Source organism: Peromyscus californicus, unplaced genomic scaffold (assembly GCF_007827085.1).
Source record: "Peromyscus californicus insignis strain IS unplaced genomic scaffold, ASM782708v3 Scaffold_19__1_contigs__length_69161282, whole genome shotgun sequence".
Classification (NCBI taxonomy): Eukaryota; Metazoa; Chordata; class Mammalia; order Rodentia; family Cricetidae; genus Peromyscus; species Peromyscus californicus.
The window spans coordinates 32,322,409-32,342,953 of NW_026294491.1; the positions used below are offsets into that span (position 1 = coordinate 32,322,409).

General features: G+C 38.9%; 1 long non-coding RNA gene across 2 annotated transcripts in view; it reads right to left on the reverse strand.

Annotated features, from left to right (window-relative positions):
• Window positions 1-979: 979 nt before the first annotated feature.
• Window positions 980-20,545, reverse strand: part of LOC128114777 (uncharacterized) — a 173,106-nt gene continuing 153,540 nt past the window's right edge. Inside the window, exons 2-5 of one of the 2 annotated variants that reach the window (XR_008219903.1) lie at window positions 15,171-15,374; window positions 11,466-11,807; window positions 8,056-8,162; window positions 980-5,513 (exon numbers count right to left, since the gene is read on the reverse strand). This is a non-coding gene — a long non-coding RNA (uncharacterized LOC128114777). Of the gene's footprint in view, window positions 5,514-8,055; window positions 8,163-11,465; window positions 11,843-15,170; window positions 15,375-20,545 lie in introns of both variants that reach the window. The other variant, XR_008219902.1, reaches the window with a different exon arrangement.

Here is a 20,545-nt window from a genome sequence, read left to right on the forward strand (position 1 = left end):
CACAATTTTCTTCACTTTCTGATTCCACTTCAGGATGACTCAATGGCAGAAAATAGTGTAAGTCTATTTATCTGAACTCTACCTTACAAATATAAGTGCAATCACTGCTTTATTAATGTGCATGACTCCTAAACTCTTAAGTAAAAGTATATAAGGAGACAGGTGTTAAACTTGCTGTTTGTAAGTAGAGCACAATGCTCTCAAGATGGACTCTTCTCCCTTATTCATGCTCCCAGGATAAATTATTTCTGGATTATTAGTGAGTTCTTTCAGGAAGCTAGGGTGCCAGTGTTCAGTAATTGCTTGCTAAGGTTTATGGAGGATTTTTAACTGAAGGACATATTTTTACCTGTCCTTGTAGCAGTGAGAGATTGTCATGGAGTTAAGTGAGTGAGAATATTTTGTTTTGTCCCAGAAATGGAGCCATGGCAGGGATTACCCGACAAACTTTCCCTTCTTGTATGATTGCGCTTATTTTCTCTTCTTAGTTTTTTGTCACTTTGTGTATGTCATAGTCACATGTCACTTTGACCAGGCTCAGGCCACAAGCACACCCTAACAGGTACACTCATATATAATTTACAATTGCAGATGACTTTTCAGTGTGGACACAAATAGGAGTATTCTGTGTCCTAATTGTTGATGCAGAGCATCACTTGGGATTCTAGCTCCTTCTTTCTCACCTTTCCCCCACCTCAGTCCTCATAGCCACCCTCTCTGCCATGGGACTTGACAGGCTTTAAGGTTTTAATGCCTAGGGCCAGTTTTGAATATGAGCTGCCATCATTATATCCCTGAATGTGCCATGTGAAAGTCCCTTGATGGCAGGGAATTGCTGGTGGATGTGTGCTGATTCGGGTTACCATTTTAGCGTATGCATCCTTTCCTGAGTTTCAAGAAGGATTATGCCATTACCCATCAATGTTTCAGAATGTTTTTATTCTGTTTTTCTATGGAAAAAAAAACTTCATACTGAGGGTTTCTGTTTGTTTGCTAGTTTTTATTTTCATTGTAGTCAGTACTTTAGTTTGAGCCCAATGTCTATGTTGTCCAATAGATGGGATCTAAATGTGCACAATATCAAAATAATTTTCCTTCCAAAGAGTTCTTCATAGAAACTGTAGCTTTCTATCTTTGGATCTAGCAGGGACAATAGCCCTTGCAGTCCTTGGGGAAAGATGTGTTGGTTGGTCTGGTTCTTCCAGTTGGGCAATATATGAAACCCGCCTGGGAATCCTGGGAAAGTCTAGCCAACAATCCTATTCTGCTCCCATTTCTCCTCCTCCCACTGCTGAACCTCCATGAACACCATAGAACCTTTGATCTTTGCATTTTCCCACCGGTAAGAAAATATACGAATTTAATTCAATTGCTCATCCTCTTGAAGTATAAACCTATTAAGAATCCTGCTAAAGAGTCTCATAAAGGCTGTTTGAACCACAAATCTGAATCCAGTAGTCCATCCCCCATCTGTCTCTGTCTCTCTGTCTCTGTCTCTTTCTCGTAAATGCTGTCCCATGGATGTGCTTTGCTGCTGAATGTAAATTGTGAAAGGAAACCTTCCAAAAGGAATCATCTGATGGTAACTGTTCTATACCCATTTTATACCCACATGTTCAAAACAGTAACTTTTGTAAACTCCATTACATGGCTGATCTCCCTCATTCCCTGTCCTAGCTGTACACACAACTTGAGCCCTCTCTTGACTGAGGAGAACACCACACAGTTATTACAGTCGCTTTTTGTCCACATTGCTTTTTATAAATTTTAAGGAGATTCTGAACTCCACAGTCAAGACTGGTGTTAGCCTTCTGTTCACCTAGGCTCTGAGTAGTGTCAGGCTTCCAGAGTGGTTTCTTGAGAATCATTAACTTTTTCAGAGACACGGCTTTCCTTCTGTCATTAATGAACTGCGTAACAGTTTAATGCAATGCTACTTTTAATTATCACAGCCCTTTCTTTTAAATATCAAATATCCTTTCTCTGAACTGTCCCGCTCTCTCTTCAGAGTCTCATCTGTCACTGTAAATACCATCACTTTATTCCTCCTTCAGAGGCAGTGACGGGCTCCCTCTTATCCCGAGCCTTATCTCTATTTCCGTCCCCTATTGTACCACAAAGATCCCTTTCGCAGAGCTTACAGCTGTATCCGCTTTCCACACGTGGCACATGATTGCCTCGGTAAAGGTATTTTCTGTTTCAATCTTGCATTTTCCCAAGGGAGAACAAAGGGGACAAGTTTTCTGGAGTTGGTTTCACTGGGAAAATTGTTTAGAATGGCCTCATTCCTCAGCAGATTAACGGATGCATACAATCCCAGCTTAAGTGGTATTGTACAGCACAATTTCTTCATTATACTTTGTCCTTTCCATTTAGAAAACCCCTCACCAATTAAAGTAATACAGCCTTCCAATACCTGCTCCCAATTAAATCTGAGCTGTACTACCTGCCCCGATGCAGCTGGTCACAGATTCTTACCACTTATCCGCATTCATTAGGCTTGTTCATTATCATGGGATAGTGGCAGGAATTCAAGGCACTGCCTTCCTTTGGGCAACACCAAAATTATCAGCTTTCCACCCAAGGTCCCAATAAGGACAGGATTAAGTATAAGGGGAAGGGATTCAGACAGTAGCAAACTGCCATTGTCCCTGGGCTCTCCGGTCCCCTCTATCTAAACGCATCAAAAGGATACAGTGCAGGTACAAAAGAATTCCCCTCTTAATTAAAGGATCACTTTCCCCTCCCTTTCTACCCCAAAGTACACCCAGCTTTCCTGCCCTCGAGTCCTTTCTCTGAGAGCACAGTGAAAAAAGAAAGGGAGGCCTTGAAAGTGACCAGGAAGCCCACTCCCTGGGAGCTATGTTATTTAAGACCCGGGCTTTCCAGCTTCAGGCCAGGCTTCGTTTTCTGAAAAGTGTTATTTTTCTACCCACGGTTTACAACGTCCCTGAGAAAGGAGTGGGGGTGTGGGTAGGCGGACCATGAACTGTGACTTCAGTACTAATGAGGCACAGTGACACCCGTGGGTGTTCCCAGATAAATTTCAGCCTGCCCAGGACAGACAGCATGCGAGTGTGCCGCCCGTTTCCTGTACTCCCGTTCTGAAGAAGAAACACAGTGGTCATCATTCCTAGGAAATGTCTTACTGTTTTCTGTCGTGATTCTTGATCAGAACAGGAAACAAACAAACAAACAAAAAACAAACAAACAAAAAAAGCGAGTGCGGAGGGGCATGCCACAGCCTGAAAAAGAAGCATCATCATGAACACCCCAGAGAAAATTCAGGAAAGAAGAAAACGCAGAGAGCTTGCAGGTATAACCTCAGCGAGACAATGAACAACACAGAAAATCTGTAGGTTCCTCAAGCAGGGCTACCAGAGCCAGCAGGCAGAATCTGAGAACTCTCTCAGCCTCTAGGCATTCTGGGGGGCGGCAGAGCATCCCTGGCAGTTCCTGAGTTCTTTGTCTAGAATCCTAGAATCCAAAAAAAGCTTCTCTACCTGTGCATGCCAGGGAGCAGAGCTGAGATCTTGCACTAAACTGTCCTCTCCAAAACAAATGAATAAAAGGTAGAACTGGAATTGTACATTCCAGAATTCCTGAATAATCACTTATCTTTGGGCAGTGAAATTTTAAAAGGGACCACTCACGCCTCCCCCCTCCTCCAAGGACCCTCCCTCCAGGACTTGTGCCTGAAAATTCTTGACTGTGGAGAAGCCATGGAACTGCTCCGCAGAGAAGAGAGATGAATGGTGCTGGATAATGGGTGCTGGGTGAAAACTGGCTCTCAGTAACTTTACTGGGTCCTTATTGTATACATACGAATCTTATCAATGAACAGCACCATATGCATATACAAGGCTTTTTTTTTTTTTCCTTGGGGGGGTTGTATATTAGTGTTTTCCTCTCAATTAACTTCTAGGCAATTTTCCCAGCTAAATGCATAACATCGTTGGCAAGACGCCAAACAAAACCTTAAGACCCAACACTAAATTCTGCACTTATACAGGCAGCTTAGATTTTCATGTGGTGAACTGGAAGCATGCCAGCTACTTCTACTGTAAACCCAGCAGTGGGAAAGCTATATATTTTTTTTTTATCAAGAAACTCTACTTTAGATTTCTAAGACCACTTGAAAATTGTACTATTTTAATGTGCCTTTTAGACAAAATAAAAGAAAGATTTAACCTGCTATTAAATTAACCCAATTAGCTATTTATTCCATGTAACCTTACACTTTGGAGGCTGTTAAATCAAATAAACTGGCAGTGAATGAATTTTTTTGCGAATTATGGAAATTATGAGATGCATTCTAGACAATACATTTTTATGTCTGTTCCTAACCCTTTTCACTCTGGCAAGATTATCAGAATACTTACTTAAAGTATTTTATTTTTTTTTTTTTTTTTGCATACAAAATGAAATTACCCAAGATACAATGAAGGGCCTAGGGAGAAGTGGCTGTGGAATTTACCAGTAAAGGAAAGCTAATGCAATAGTAATTTCCACACTAGCCAACCCTTGGAGGCCTTGTCTGCACCCTTTCAGCCTTTGCTCTCTGCTGTACTTTCATTTGTACACGCTGTGGAACACTTGCTCTTCTCAAACGTGATACTTTTTAGAGTCGTAACTGTACTGGGCAGCTTTGGGGTCCAGTCAAGCTTTGTCAATGTTAACTTTAGAATCAAACTCTAGGACTTGGAGTTCATGTCAACTGGGTTCTTCAAGAGGAGCAAAAAGAAGGCTTTCAGGAACTTGTATAGAGTTTAATAAACCTGCCTTAACACTAATAAAAGGTTTTGGAAAATAACATTTAGACAACGTGAGAAACTATGAACCAGAGACACATGGGTTAAATTTCCCTAGAAATACCCAGGGGATTACAAATTAAGGGACTGAAGATTACATGGCCAAACACATTTCGCCCAACCAAAAAGAAAAATAAAACTAAAGCTGTTTATCAAACTAACAGGAGTTATTATTCTCCTCAATATTAGTCAGTGTTATCATCATTTAAAAAAATTGATAGAATTTCCAGTATATCTAGAGGTTTCAGAAAACAGGATCGAAACAAAAGGATTTTATAACTCCCAAAGAGAATGATAAAGCACAAACACGCAACACTGTGTGTTTGTTTACATGAGTTCAAGAGCTGGCCCTGTGGGGGCACCTACTTGTGCCCTGGGCAAGGTGCACCCTGTTTATTGAATAGGGCAGGGCCTTTTTAAGTCAGGAACCTGGCTAAAGGGCAAATAGAAGGGCAAACTTTCTACTTCTGTAAGTGGTCTAAGGCACCAGATTCAACATGCGGAAGACAGGCAGATGCAGCCGGCTTCATATCAGAAGAGTCAGAAAGGTGACGTCTGAGGACACCTCAGTGAAAGTGAAGACACTGATAGATGAACAAACTGTCCATGTGTGCCCTTGATTTCCAGCAACGTTCAAGAACAGAACTGATGGCTTCTTCTGCGTGTTCCACCCTCTGTGAGTTTCACCAGCAAGTCCAAACTCTGAAAAAAAATCACAAGAAACAAGAAAAAGTCAAGTCACCATCTCCACCATCTTCTCCACTGTCCTCCTGTAGATCGGTCTCCTTTGCCTCTGGTTTGTCTGGACAAAGGCCAACTCAGTGCTGTGTATATGTAAATCCTGTCTTTGAAGAACACAATGAAGTTGAAGTCGAAATACAGAGGAGTAAAAGGGCAGAAGGACAGTAAAAGGACCCTGAACAAATGAGATAAGGATGTAAGAAAGGAGGGAGGGAGGGAGAGAAGGGAGGAAGGGAGGATGGGGAGGATACTCTGCGCTTAGAGAAAGGAGACTGGAATGTTTAATAAACTCTTGCTGTAAGTTGTACTGTACATACACCATTTCCCTTTTATTTATTTCAAGGCTAAACTGCTATTTTAAGCTGAAACAATCATGATTGCACATGGTATGGTGGGTGTAGACATTGGTCACAATTGTGATGTGGGATTAGATCAGCATTCAGAAACTTTGGAACTTTCTAAGAGATAGAGGTGATAATTGGAAATAAAACGCAACTCTGAAAAACCTTAAATATTTCAGAATAGTCTTAAGGGAGTCATTTGACATTTAAAAAGCACAACTGTTAACATGTTTACTATATAGAACTGAAATTGAGTAAAATTTGAATGTATTAATAAAAGTGTACTGTTAGATATTACCAAGTCCCTGAAACTATGAGTTAATGTCAAAAGTAAAGTAAGTTCTATAGGGTTTATTTTATGTAAGAGATTGTTGTGTCCACAGAATACATTTATATAATATATATTAAAACAGCTGTGTAATGGTACAAAATATGTTTTATGAAGAATTAACAATATTAATATCCAAGAAAATAGTTCTAACAGTGCATGACTTTGTAGGATTGATATGCAATGCACTATCTTCTTGTTTGAAACACTTGGATATTTCCTTGAAGTCAGGTGATTTTATAAATGGATGAATCTCATCAGTATGGATTAATACATCAACAAGCAATTTAAAAATAATTTAGAAATATACTTTTCTCTGTCTACTCAGTAGAATGTTTTTCCTTCTTTAAGGGCAGTCTAGAAAAATTGAGAATGATTCTTACTGCATATTATTACTTCCTTTAATTTGTGTTATTTACATAAAATTAGCATAATTTGACAAAACTTGTATTACTATGTAAGAGTAATTCTAAGCATTTCTTTGGACATGTAGCATGGGGCTCTTAGGAAGGGTTTTCTGTTGGAAAGGTATAGACTTTATTTGTATTGATTCTTAACTTTAACATGTATGGTGCAAAATTGCAGGGACAAAAATTAAGGGAAAGATAAAATGGCATTTAGTCAAAATCCTTTTTTTTTGTAAAATACACAAAGTACTAAAAAAATAGAGAAGAAAATTTGCTTTTAGAAACACTTATTTTGATTTAACTTGCATTTTCAAAGCCCCACACTAAGTTCTCTTGCCAGTCTAAGTGGTTCTGCTTGCCCAGTGACAGACAGGCAGTCCTTGAGAGCCAAACCCACCAATTTCCACCTAGCCTGGCTGTGTATTAAAGTTGCATGCAGCAGATCTCTGAAGCATGCATGCCTTCATCCAGGCTTTGAATTGTGAGAAACCCAGGACAGTGGTTACTGGGAACAAGAATGGATGTACAAGACCAAAATAAATAGGTATGTAAACAAAACGTGTAAGCTTCTCAAGTATAGAATTAGTGCCAGAATCCCATGTGGGCAGGTATGTCTGACAGGCCAAATCAGGATTTCCTCTGGAGGCAAATGAAGGCTTACAAGTGATCTCAAACCCCAGCCACAATCAGCAACAGGAGAGGAGCGGTTGTCTAAACTTGAATCAGAATCCAAAATTAGGGTCAAGAACACATGGAAGGGTAAGCCAAGGAGTCCACAGTGGGCAGGGCCTGAGGACAAGAGACAGCCCAGCCTTGGCAGGCTCCCACTGGGGTTTTTAGAGGGGGCTGCAGATAAAAGGAAGCAGGAAATCAGGGGTGGGGGCAGGGTCAGCAGGGAACTGTGCCCTCATCCATCTCAGGCCACACCTGGCAGCCAGGCCCACACCCTGAAGGAGTGAAGACACTGTAAGTGAAGATTTGGTAAGGGGTAGCCATCACAAGCACGCCAGTTCAACACTGTTTATATAGAAATAGTCCCTACTGAAACCCTAGTAACTTCAAGGAGGCTGTTATTCATACTTATCAAAATTATAGTTTTATACAATCAATCATTACTTAAAAAAATGAGGATTTCTTGACACCATGCAGAAGAGATGTTAGAAAATATGAATTATTTCAAAATATGTATTATTTCAACTATTCTTCTATCTTTGCGCTTAATTTTTATTTATATCTCAGGGTCCAAACTTAATTTGTTATTTCCCACAGAGTTCAAAGCACAGGAGAAGTTTGCTCCTCAGCTTTCAGAATTTCCAGCTGATTGGCCATCTGCTTCTCCTGCTCTTTGTGGTTTGGGCCCCATCACCCCCTGCAGTGCTCCATGTATACCGCTCCCCCCCCACACACACACAGACACACAATTCTACCTGCAGCCGTTTTCAAGAATCTGAGGTATTTCCAGGCCAGTATCTCTTCCCTCTGCCTGCATATCTCAGGTCAATTGTTGTGCAGCCTCAGCTACTGGGTTATAGTGCTGTAGGGATTGGAAGAAGGAAGAGATGATCGCTGGAGCTTCCTGTGACTAAGGTCAGTAATATCTTTCCGATCAAGACTCAAATTCCATTTTCCAAGGGGAACCCTTCTCTGCTTTTGCATTTTGGATAAGTTGAATCTGTTTAAGTACCACACTATCTATCTATCCATCTATCCATCTTCTATCATCTATCTATCTCTATTTCTATCTACATCATCACCATCTATCTATTGATCAATCAATCAGTCTATCTACCTACCTATAATCTATTTCTCCATTCATTTATCTCTGTATCAATATTTACCAGAGTTTCTTTAATTAACTAATGTGCCTACATGTCTCACAACTAGAAAATACTCTGTACCCATCTTTCCCTGGTACTGGTTTTGCACGCTTTCATTATTCATTTGTAGCAGCTGCTTGCTATTGGTAGGTTAATGACTATATAGATGAACAGACAGATGAGTTGATGGATGGATGACTAGGTGGAATATAGCATTGAATATCATGTTTTGTTTACTTCTTGGATTTGCAGACCATTGCCCCTTAGTGAATCTGTGCCTTTCTGTCTCAATCTGGAAGTAAGGACATTTGGGTTTCAGCTACAGTATTTAGAAAACAATCAATACATTTGTCACATTTTGTCCTAGAGCTGCCTATGGTAAACTGAGTCCAGTATGTAGTAGTTTTAACCAAACTTCCATATCTAGGATTGGTGTACAATTGTCACTTCTCCAACTCATAATCAACAGAGTTTTCATTGCCAGGAGAGGAACAGCACTGTGGCATGGCAGGTTTTATAGTACAAAAGAAAAATGTTTATCTAAAAAGGCCAAATAAGCACCTAGTTGAAATGACATCATAATTATTATCATATACAATTAGATGTTTTCATGATGCCTTTATTATAAAATTATTCATTATTAGTTCACATGTCTTGAAGCTTCTTTTAGAGTATGACTATCTTTACATACTTAAAATCTTATACATAGTTGATATTCATACTTTGGTAGATCCTATGTAGAAACTGAACATTTGCGCTATCATGTTTTGACAATTTAAAAAAAAAAAATTCATGTCTCCATCCAAAAAAATCCTTGATACAGTAGACTGATTCTGGCATAGGTATCATAATTTAGAAATGTGTAAAAAAATGCTCAGAGAGAGCCATAGCTAATATCAGCGCCCTCACACATCGGATATAGAGCACCACGGAACCCATTGTAGCAGACCCTACACTATAATTACATTACACACGTTTTAAATTATCATGATAATTTAAGACTGCAGCTTTGTTTGGGGCTTAGATTTTCCATATTCGTTCTCACATGTGAATCATTTAAGTGGTTGAAATAGAATCTGTTTAGCTGTTTTGAATTATATGAATGAAAGAAAATACACTTTCTCTACAAAGCAAATTAAGACATTAAGAGATTCAAGTGAGACTGAATTTATAGGCTTGAAGTCTGGGGAGTAAATGTGAACTTAAAAATATTTCCTAATTCCTTTGAATGCGACTTAAAATCACAAATGAATTAACTCTTCACTATAGGTCTGAAAAAATGATCCATGGATTCAAGGATCTTCATTTTCCTCCAATGCAAATATTGAAATTTAAGTGAACATCACAAAATATTTAGCAATTTGACATGTATCAGTTGTGTATGCTCTGTATATACTCCATACCAGGGGTGTGTAGGTACATGATTCTTCTTTTGAACATGATTGCTCTATTTATGTCTGAAATATAATCATATAAAATATACAAGCTAAAAACATTAATCACCCAGAGTAGAAGTTGTATTTGTTGTTGGCAGTTAGGGTTTTAATTGGAGGCTTAGATATCAGAAATTTTATTTTTTCTTAGGTAGGCTGATCCAAAGACCACTATGTAGCCTAGGCTGGCCTCAGAGTTGAGGTAATCCTCCTACCTTAACCTTCTGTGTGTCTGGATTATAGGCACCATCAGTTATTTGTGCTATTTCTCTATTTGTGCTTTGTAAGGAGACTTGGCAACATTTTCAAGCAATCAGAGAAAAGATTTAGAACAAAATGCTAAAGAAAGGAGAACTCTAGCATCTTTTCTATGATTTCAAAATCAACTTTCAGCTATTTCAAAGGCCAGATAGATCATATCCATCCCTACCTTACTCCATGATTTTCCTTCATGATGTACAAACTCTCCTGGCTTTCTTGCCCCTTGAACATTTAGCCCTGGATTCAGCAGGACCTAGAATGATTACTTTGTACTTTCACTCAGTGATGTAAGTACCTCAGATTCTTACAAAACTCCACATGTTCAAGCTGACTCCTTTGACATTTATAAAACAGTCACACCAGAGCTTCATCTGTGGGTTATCCACAATAGTGGGCAGAGCTGTAAGGCCAGGGTAGAAGAATGCCCTCTCCCAGGTGGAAATCACAGTGTTGCTTCATCTTGTCCTTTATGTAGGCTTAGATACTTCATTAAAATGTCTAGTAGCCAACAGGACATTTCTCCTTCCAAAACCTTCCAACCCAAGGCCCATAGAGTTTTCCTCACTGCTAAAGAGGTGTGTTATCTCTCCTAAGATTGTAAGTATTAGCATCCATTAGAACACCTACTTCAAACAGAAGCAGAATTGGCAAGGTCAGTGTTACATGTGTGTAGCTAGAGTTTTCCTGCCTGGCCCACAGTCAGAACAAATCTCTGTCACCTGCCAGTCCCACAGCCGCTCAGACCCAACCAAGTAATCACAGAGACTTATATTGGTTACAAACCATATGGCCATGCCAGGCTTTTTGCTAACTGTTCTTTTACCTTAAATTAAGCCATTTCTATAAATCTATACCTTGCCACGTGGCTCGTGGCTTACCGGCATCTTCACATGTTGCTTGTCATGGCGGCGGCTGGCAGTGTCTTCTCCCGCCTTCCTGTTCTCTCAATTCTCCTCTGTGTTAGTCCAGCCTATACTTCCTGCCTGGCCACTGGCCAATCAGTGTTTTACTTATTGACCAATCAGAGCACACATTTGACATACAGACCATCCCACAGCACATGTGCAATGTCAATATTAAAAAATGAATGCACAAGGCAATGAATTTGTCTCTAAATGTATAATTCTGAAGGTGCATGGACAGAGAAGTTGCACAGACAGTCATCTCTCTGGCCATGCATATTAACACTTGAAACCACAATTACTTGAATATCCTGCTCAGTTGCTTCACATGAAGATGTGTTCTCATACAGCTGCCCACTGTATGGAAGTGACATTATCTGTTAGTTCGTTCAGCTCTCTTGGTGTTGTATTTCAACAAAATTACCTGTAGACTCTGCTGCAGACTTCTGAGATTTAAAGAAATTTGTGTAGAATTTTGGAAAAGAAGTCGTATTTAGGAAGTAACTTTTAAGTTGGTCTGTGAATTTCTATTTCTAGACACAAAGCTTCAACATGGATGCCCCCATCTTCAGCTTTTTATTGTATGTGTGGCGTCAGACATTTAACACTTGTCTGGGAGCCATGGTTCCCTGGGTCCTCTCGCCAGAGCTTCTTGTGAATGTTTTCCCCTCCTTGGTGACAAGTGGGCAACACTTCCAACTTGGCTGATTGTCTCTGCAGTCTCACATCTCAGGCTGTTGTTTCCGTGCTGAACTGGCCTGTGTCACTTAGATTTAGACAATGAAAGCATTTTGTCATTATCTGAAATGACAGGTGTCAATAAGAGTCAACAAGAAGGATGAGCAGTAAATTTAGAACTATAAACATCACATAGGGTTAATGTTATTTTATTACATTAATTTGTACTTTTTTTTTTTTTTTTTTTTTTTTGGATAGGGTCTCCCTGTGGAGCCCGATCTGGCCTGCAAGTTGCTTGGTAGGCCAGTCTGGTCATGCACTTGTATTGATCTTCCTCCATCTGTTTCCTATGTGCTATGACTTCAGGCCTGTACCACAAGGCACAGATTTCATCATATTTTCTGTTTTGATTTTTTGGTGGTGGGAATCAAACTCAGGGACCCACATATGCAAGACACTCTACCGTTGAACTACATCACCAGCTCAAGTTACCTATAATTATAGAAACCCAATAGTTTATTTTTTTTCTAGTACTTGTTAAGACACAATAATCTAGGGCAGCACCATCCAATAGGGGTACCTGAGACTGTAGAGATGGTTGATCTCTGTAGCATCAATTTGACTGCCACTAGCCACAGGAACTTTGACCGTATAGCCATGTCCAATTGTTTTTTCAATTTTAACTACTCTCTGGAAATTTGAATAATAACTGGTTTAAAGTCATTCGACATGCATTTGGACCTGCTTCCATCTCTCACTGTGTGATTTGGGGGAGATGATTCTCTGAGACATTGCTCTTCCATTTATGAGACGTGGGTGGGCATTACCTACCTAGTGGGGTTACTGGGAAGGGTGGGATAAGATGCCAAAGCTAAAAGTAGTGACAAGTACAGGTCATTTGCTCAGTGTCAGTCAGCTTTTATGATCATATTTTGATTCCTCATTTTATAGAAGTCAACCTAGTTGAACTGTGCTTTTCTTAGATTGGCAGCTAAAATAAACAGAATGTAATAGTGACTGAGTCAGCAAATTGGCTTGCATTCAACTTTCACTAGTAGCAGAAGTAAAGGTGGATGGAGTCCTGGATGTTTCTCTAACAAAGGAATGTGAATGACGGACCTCTTCTTAGGTGTAATAATAATAATACTTTTTTTATTTCAATATTTGTATGGTCTTTTAAAAGCCTGTTTTTAAATTGATGTTTCAATTCTGGAAGTTTATGTGTGAAAACAAACCCATAAAATACAGAAAAATTCATTTTGTATATATTCAGAATATAAGCTGTTTTTCTATTAACTGCATTCCTAATGGTGCCCAATCTATTTAAATTAAAATAGATAAAACGTTTAGAGTAAACTGTCTATTCAGATTATTGGAAAATGAAGCACCAATATTAACAAATCTATAAATAATATGAAGTTTTGCTTTTACCCATGAATAGAGTGTCTCTAATTAGCATCTCCCTTGGTCAAAATTAACTTGAGCATTTTAATAGATTGAGCTACAGAGAGACAGCATCTGAAAGCGGGAAGGGAAATGGATCAAACCATGCAAGTCATCTTCTGCCTCATGTCATCTTATGTTTGAGTGTTACGATGTTAAATTATTTCAAAGTAGAATCATGTGAAATAAGAAATTGCCTAAAATGAGTGCTTCGTGGAAAGGCTGATCTGGAGTTGCGACAAGAATATTTTGAAGCTCTAAAGCTAGAATCTGTTCGTGGCATGTTCAGAACGGAACAGGCTTCAGCCTGTTAGGTGTTGCCTCCGTCAGGCTGGTCTATTACAAAATGCTTTCAGAACTATGTTGAAAGTGGGTTGTGTGAATTCACCCCTTCTAAAATCATTTTTTCCTTACTGAATTTAGGTTGTTTGAAAATGAGTATCAAAAAAAAAAAAAAAAAAAAAGCAATGTCAAGGGAGGCCAGTATCAGCTACCATCATCAACAAATATTTGCTGAGTTCTGAGTATCTAGATATGCACAGTGTGATCAGGCTTTCAAAGCAGGTGGGAATGGGATTCTTTTTCCTTTAATGTTAAATTCTTCAGTTTGATCAATGGAAGCCTGTGCGCCCTGTCCAGGCAGCTCTGAGATTATATGCAAACACGCTGTGTGAGTGAGAACACAGTCACTTTTATGTGGGATACAGACCAAAGGGAATGTAAGCTGCACCAGTATTTTTTGGGTGATCCACAAGTTACTCGTGACTGAAGAATATTAACCATTGGTATGCTTGTGCCTCATCTAAAGGGAAACTGAGAAAATTCCAATCTAAACTTGTTTTTAGTAGGATGCTACTCTGCTGATTATGGAATATCAGTATGGTTGAGAGATGGCCCAAGGCACAGCACAGCAGGATCAGTGGGGCTCTCCCACAATACAACTGGTGGTTAATAAGGTCAAATCTGGCTTATGTCCTGTAAAGTTAATAACAACCCAGCTCCTTGCAAGGGTCAGATCTATCTCTGTCAGACAACACGGAGACACTAGATTTGTCCTGAACATTAAATTCTAAAGATGTTAGTGTTTCCCCCATTTCTTTCTCAAACAACCTCCCCCTGCTTCCCCCCCTCCTACCTAAAATTTTTGGACAAACTAGATGCCCTCAATAAGTACAATACAAAATGTACAGTAAGTACATACCAAAAAATTTTCTTCTGAGCATTTTCAAAGACTGTTCTTTCTGGCTTGTGAATTGCTGCTCTTATTCCCTAAGGCATATTCATAGGGAGTTAGGTAGCAGTGGGCTTTGACTGAGATGACCATCATTTCAACACACGCACACAGGGTGCTCTTTCGCAGCTGCAGATTTTATACCATTCTGGATTTCTCCTCTGCTCGCTACAGAGCAGTTGTTTCCATTGTAGTGTATTTCTACGCTTAAAGGTCTCATATTGATCACTGAATATTTGCTCCCTTGCAATGAAATGAACACATAAATTGAAATTCTAGAAATAATATTCTGTGACCACCATGATTTATGATGATAATGTTTTTTTTTTCTGCATGGGGTTATCATTATAACTATATTAGGCACACTGAGATGGAGACATCGCAAATGTGGTGCAATTGACAGCAAAGGCAAGGAGCTTGGAGATGCTCTGTGGCCAGGTGGTCTCCCTTATGGAATTTCAGGGGCCTTGTGTGCTGAGCTATCTGTGGTACTCATCCATTGTGGTACAAACCCTCTAACAGTATTACAGCGAATAACATTTTTAAAAAGAGTCAATATCACGCATATGCCTGAATGAGAGCATCTGGTATTATAAACTAAAAGTCCTCTTTTCTTTTATTGTAGTCTTTCTTTAGTGGGAGGCCACACAAGAGGAAGGAATAAAAAGGAGTTTACATCACCATAATATTCTGCATATTCCCTTGATTATTTCAGCATATAATGGTGGATGCTTTAGGGAGAGGCTTTATTTAAAGGAGACTTTGTAGATATCTTACACGTTCTGGTAGCAATAGTCAGGCATAAGATTACATTCCATTGGTGTGTACCCACTGTGCCCTTCTATGGTATGGTGCTCTGCTGGTCTTTCCATTGATTTGAACAGGAGGAAGTCTCAGGACTGGGCTTCATGGGCTTTCAGTTCTTGCGTAGTCACTCCCATAGCACAGCACTGTAAAGAAGCCTACTGGAGAATGACATTTCTGTAAGAAGAATCAGAGACCTTATAAACAACCAACATAAACTGATACAGGAGGTCTCTACCTGGAGGGTAGGTGAATCATATTGTGACCACAGAGCTGAAGAGAGACAAATAGACATAGCTCTCATATTTTTCTTTTTTTTTCTTTTTATTATTTGTGTGTGTGTGTGTGTGTGTGTGTGTGTGTGTGTGTGTGTGTGTGTATGCACATGTCTGCATAGAGGTGTCTGTAGAAGCCAGAAGAGAATATTAGACTTCCTGGAACTGGTATATAAGGTGGTTATGAACTACCTGATGTGAGTGCTGGAAATCAGACTCCAGTTCTGTGAGAAAGTAACAAGTGCTCTAAGCTGCTGAGTCATCACTCCAGCTCTGCTCTTTGTTGTTCTGAATCACAAGATTTGAGTTAGTTTGTAACTTATCAGGACATATCTAACACATCCATTGATTTTAAAGAAATCCCCCCCGCCGTAATTTGAGATAGAGTTATAAATGAACAGTCTGTCTCAGAAAGCCAAATGGTTTATTTTTACACAAGAAATGAGATGTCCCTGGTATTCCTTTTCAAAAACAATTGTACTCTAGTAAAGTTACAGAAAATTTCATTTGTTGAAAAAAGGAATCCAAATTTGAATTAATATAAACATTTAATGCAAGTGTCTGAACACGTGGACGCATGAATATGTCATATGAAATCAACGGGAAATCTCCCCATTTAAAGTATGAAAGGAATAATTTTCAGGATTATAAAATATCAGAATCACATTCATAATATGTAAACAATAATATTTCAGGTAGTAATCAGATGAGCTATTTTGTTGCATGAATAGCACTGACCACCTCGAAGAAAAAAGACATTGACTTGGGGAATATGGGACGTGATCACAACAGCTATACGGAAGCATCATTTTCTATCTTATACAGGCAATACCATAAACCTTTTAGTCTAAGTCACAATTCTTTTAGAGGTCTAAAAGATTGGTTTGATTTGGTATATTAAATAGCCATAATAAAAGCCAAATGATTTGTGGGAACTTTAAAATTACTTGCAAATATGAAGTTAAAGTTAGTCCATTCACATTATATCTAAGTCAACTTTTAATTTCTTCATATTTTAATATTTTCTTTGTGGACACTCTGGGATTAGGACTATAAATTCCCTAAGCACACTTGTCATTCCACAACATGACACGGAGACAGAAGGCCAGGATGATGCTTGCCCTCTAGACTTGCATTGGAGATGGAGACAGAGCAAGCATACTATACATAAGTAGAGAATCCCTAGGATATAATGGGAAAGTTAGCTAGTGAGAGAACACCTGAACAGGAAAACACATTTGAAGTCTTTGAGTGTCCACAACCTGTGACATGTCAACTGGAAAGAGTCACATGAAGTCAACTATAATTACAGCAGACAGACACTGCTATACCCAGAATTCAAGTAGGAATCTCTGAATTTTCACCTACAAGAGCTTTTATCTATAGGGCCTTGGTTGTTTGCTATAAACCATGGTGAGAGACACTTGAAACTAAATGCTTCAGAGGTGGGCATTCCCTCTATACTCTCTCATCCTATAATGCAGTATTGACTATTCCTAGAAATGGAGTCCAGATAAAAACTTAAACACTATTGTTGTTGTTGTTGTTGTTAAGTTCGGGTCAAATTCTGTTGCTCTGTGAATTTTTTGCCAAGTTTATTGAGAAAACAAACTGAACTAGCACTTTCCTTTGGAAACTGGAATTCTCAAAAGGGTCCCCTACCCCCATATATTTCTCATTCAGAGCTTTTGGTATCCTATTTTACCTTTGTTCTGGGACATAGGGCATGGTCCAGTGTCTCCATTTCCTCTACCTTGTTCAGGCTTTGCCTTTTCTAGTCTCTTTCTCACATACTCAGTATTAATATCAGTGGTGGCTCAGGTGTTCTTTGGTTCCACTTAATGTATCTGGATTGTTATACTGGAAAGAAAGGTGAGGCAGTGCTCAGAGATGCTCTAGCCTGCAACCTCCACACCCAGGGAAAACTCTTCACCATCAGATTCAGGAACATTTCTACAAGGGAGACTGAGGCCTTCTAAGACAGGAAACAGCATCAAAATGACCTGCACCAGGGCTAACATTGTCCAGAGGATGAAATGAGGCCAAGATTTTATATGACTCATTGGTCACACATGATGGAAGTTAATTAATTTATATTTACTAGAACTTCTGCAGACCAGCCCTGCAGCATGTGACAATATGGTGCACATATGAGCATGCTGAGTGACACAAGACATCAAGTGAAGGCTTGGGGACAGGGAAGGATGCTAATTATTTCTTTAACACTACAGACTTTTAAAGTTCTCAGTTAATTATGCAAATGCCTTCTTGAGAGAGTTTTAAATTTCTAGTTGAGGAACTGATTACAACAAATAACTTATACTATAAAAATACTCCTTTTGGGAGTGGAGATATGGCTCAGCAATTTAGAGCATTTATTGCTCTTGTAAAGGACCTGGATTCAATTCCCAGCGCCTATGTGAAGTCTCAAAACAGTTTGTAACTTCAGTTCCAAGTCATTTGACCCCCACTTCTGACCAGTGCAGGTCCCAGACTTGCACATGGTTCACACATAAACATGTAAGCAAGCATTCATAAACATAAACTACAACAAATATAAAAGACTTCTAAATGATTCCTTTTATATGAAAATTCCCAAGGCCATTTCATTCATTTCATTCCCATTGGTTTTTGTGAGAGGCAGTGCATATCAACTGGCCTGGTTAATTTTCTCTTTCCAGGTACATGGCAGGTTACAACTCTTCACTCCATCAAAATGACCATGGTTATGTAACCAGCCCTAATCAACCACAGGCATATATCAGAAATGTCAGGAGTCACCCTGGGATGCAGAATTTGAAAGCAGATTCCTGTGTGGAAATGGTGCTGTCTTCATCAGCCTGAGTTCCCAGTAACTCAATGGACCAGGGGATGTTTCTTCCTTTCAGGTTCCATCCATGGTTGAACTTAGGATGTAAATGTTAGTGTGTTCCACACAGCTATTGCGATTCTTCAGGCTGTGAGGTATCTCAGTGCAATCCCAACCATCTGGCTGGAATGATACGTTTTCTGATTAGTGGCCTATCATCTGGGCCTCCCTCTGAGACCGGACTTTTCTGGCAACTTTCAAAGACTTCTGAATCCACATTCTAAATGCCAGCACTGAAGAGATTGCCTTGCTCCCAGTGAAAACATAAAATGTTGATATAATCCCCTCAAATGTTCTGATAAACTATAGTCCAACAACATTCATCCCATTCTTCTAGGGTCCTGGAATTTGGCCACATTGACATACCAATGTTATATTCATAGATCCCCAGACAGTGAGGTTTACAGCATATGTTTCCATTTCAGTTTTGTAAATCAGTTGTAGCAGTCAATTCAGTCATAGTGTTCTGTCCAAAACAGAGGACGATTCTGGACAGGCATGTGAGGTGAAGGATTATGGGAAAAAACCAAGTGCAATGGATTTAGAAGGAAGTATATTGATATTGTGGGAGAACAAAATCAGCATATCTGAGCTATAAAAATAGCACAAGTCTCCACATTAAATTCTATGAATCTCAGTTTAATCTATATATGATAAAATATTCAAAAGCTCAGAGGAATTAAATATTTTAGCAAGAGAAAGATATTTAGCAAAAGTCTTTTACAGTCTCTCTCTCTCTCTCTGAAATGAACTTGACCCAGGCAGTGTCTGACTGTGGAACAGTCAGACCTGGGCACAGCGTGTTCAAGCCCACGTGTGAAGCTGAGTTCCTTTCTCTGTAATAGGCCTCCATCCTGGAGCTTCATGGCTTCCAGTCACACCCTTTTGAATTATTCTTTTGAGATCAGTCAGGTATCATGCATGGGCTGGATAGAACATAAAATTGGAATACTGGAAACTAAAAACGGAACTGCCATATGGTCCAGTAATCCCATTTCTGGGTACATATCCAACGAATTAAAATCAGTATGTCAAAGAGACATCTGCACTCCCATGTTCATTTCAGAATTATTCACAATAGCCAAGACATGGAACCAATATAAGTATCCATCAATAGATGAATGGATTAAGAACACATGTATGTGATATATAAGTGCAATGGAATATTACACAGCCTTTAAAAGGAATTAGATTCTATTATTTATGCCTACATGGATGGGAGAAAAAAGCATATCAGGTCAAATAAAAGAGGCACAGAAATATTTTACATGTTACTATGCTTCAATATGAAATCCTTAAAAAGTAGAACGTAGACAAACTAAACTAAGTAGGCAACTGGTTATCAGTGGCTAAGAAGAGAGAAATGGATGAAGGTACTTGGGATCAAAATGAAGTTATTTCAGTTAAAACTCTAAGCAGAGACTTCAATGGTTTATTGTACTGCCTGGTGAACATAGTTAATGATACATTTCAAAATTGATTGACCATAGATTTTCACTTTCTTATCACACATAAAAAAGTTGTTTGTTACCAGATGTGTTAAACACCCGGGTCAACTATCTGTATGATATGTTCATAGGCCAGATATCAAATTATATCTCATAAATATGCATAATTATTAGTTGCCAATTAAACATTTTAATTACAAAAATTCAAGAAAAAAATGTAACAAATTTGCATTAGAGTTTAGGAGGGATGTGTGTGCACATATGTGCGTATGTGCATGAATGTATGTAGCACGGTTGTCAAGAGTTTTTAAATTGAATTTACTGTCAAATTCAGCTCTTGCCTTACATTGCCCTCTGCAATGGAATCTTTTAGGAGATGAGACTTGCAAAAAGCCAGCTTGGATGTGGAAAGGCAAATTTCTGCATGTTCCTATTTCCAGTTGTAAAAGATAATTGCTAACCCAATTGGAAATGATTATTTTGAACTTTAACAAGTTAAGTTTGAAATTTTTCTTGAGTATCACCTTACAAAATGAAACAAACTCCATATAATTGCAACTTCTGGCCAAATAGAACTATAAACATGCTATTTTTTCTCAGTCTGTAATATGTGTGTAGACATTTGATCTTGAAAATTGTTGACTATCAAATTAAATAAAACATGTGAAAGTGTTCTGCATGGTGAATCAGTTTCTCAGGTGTAAGGTAGGCTTTTAAATTTCTATTTTCCTTAGCTACTACTTCAACATCATTCAG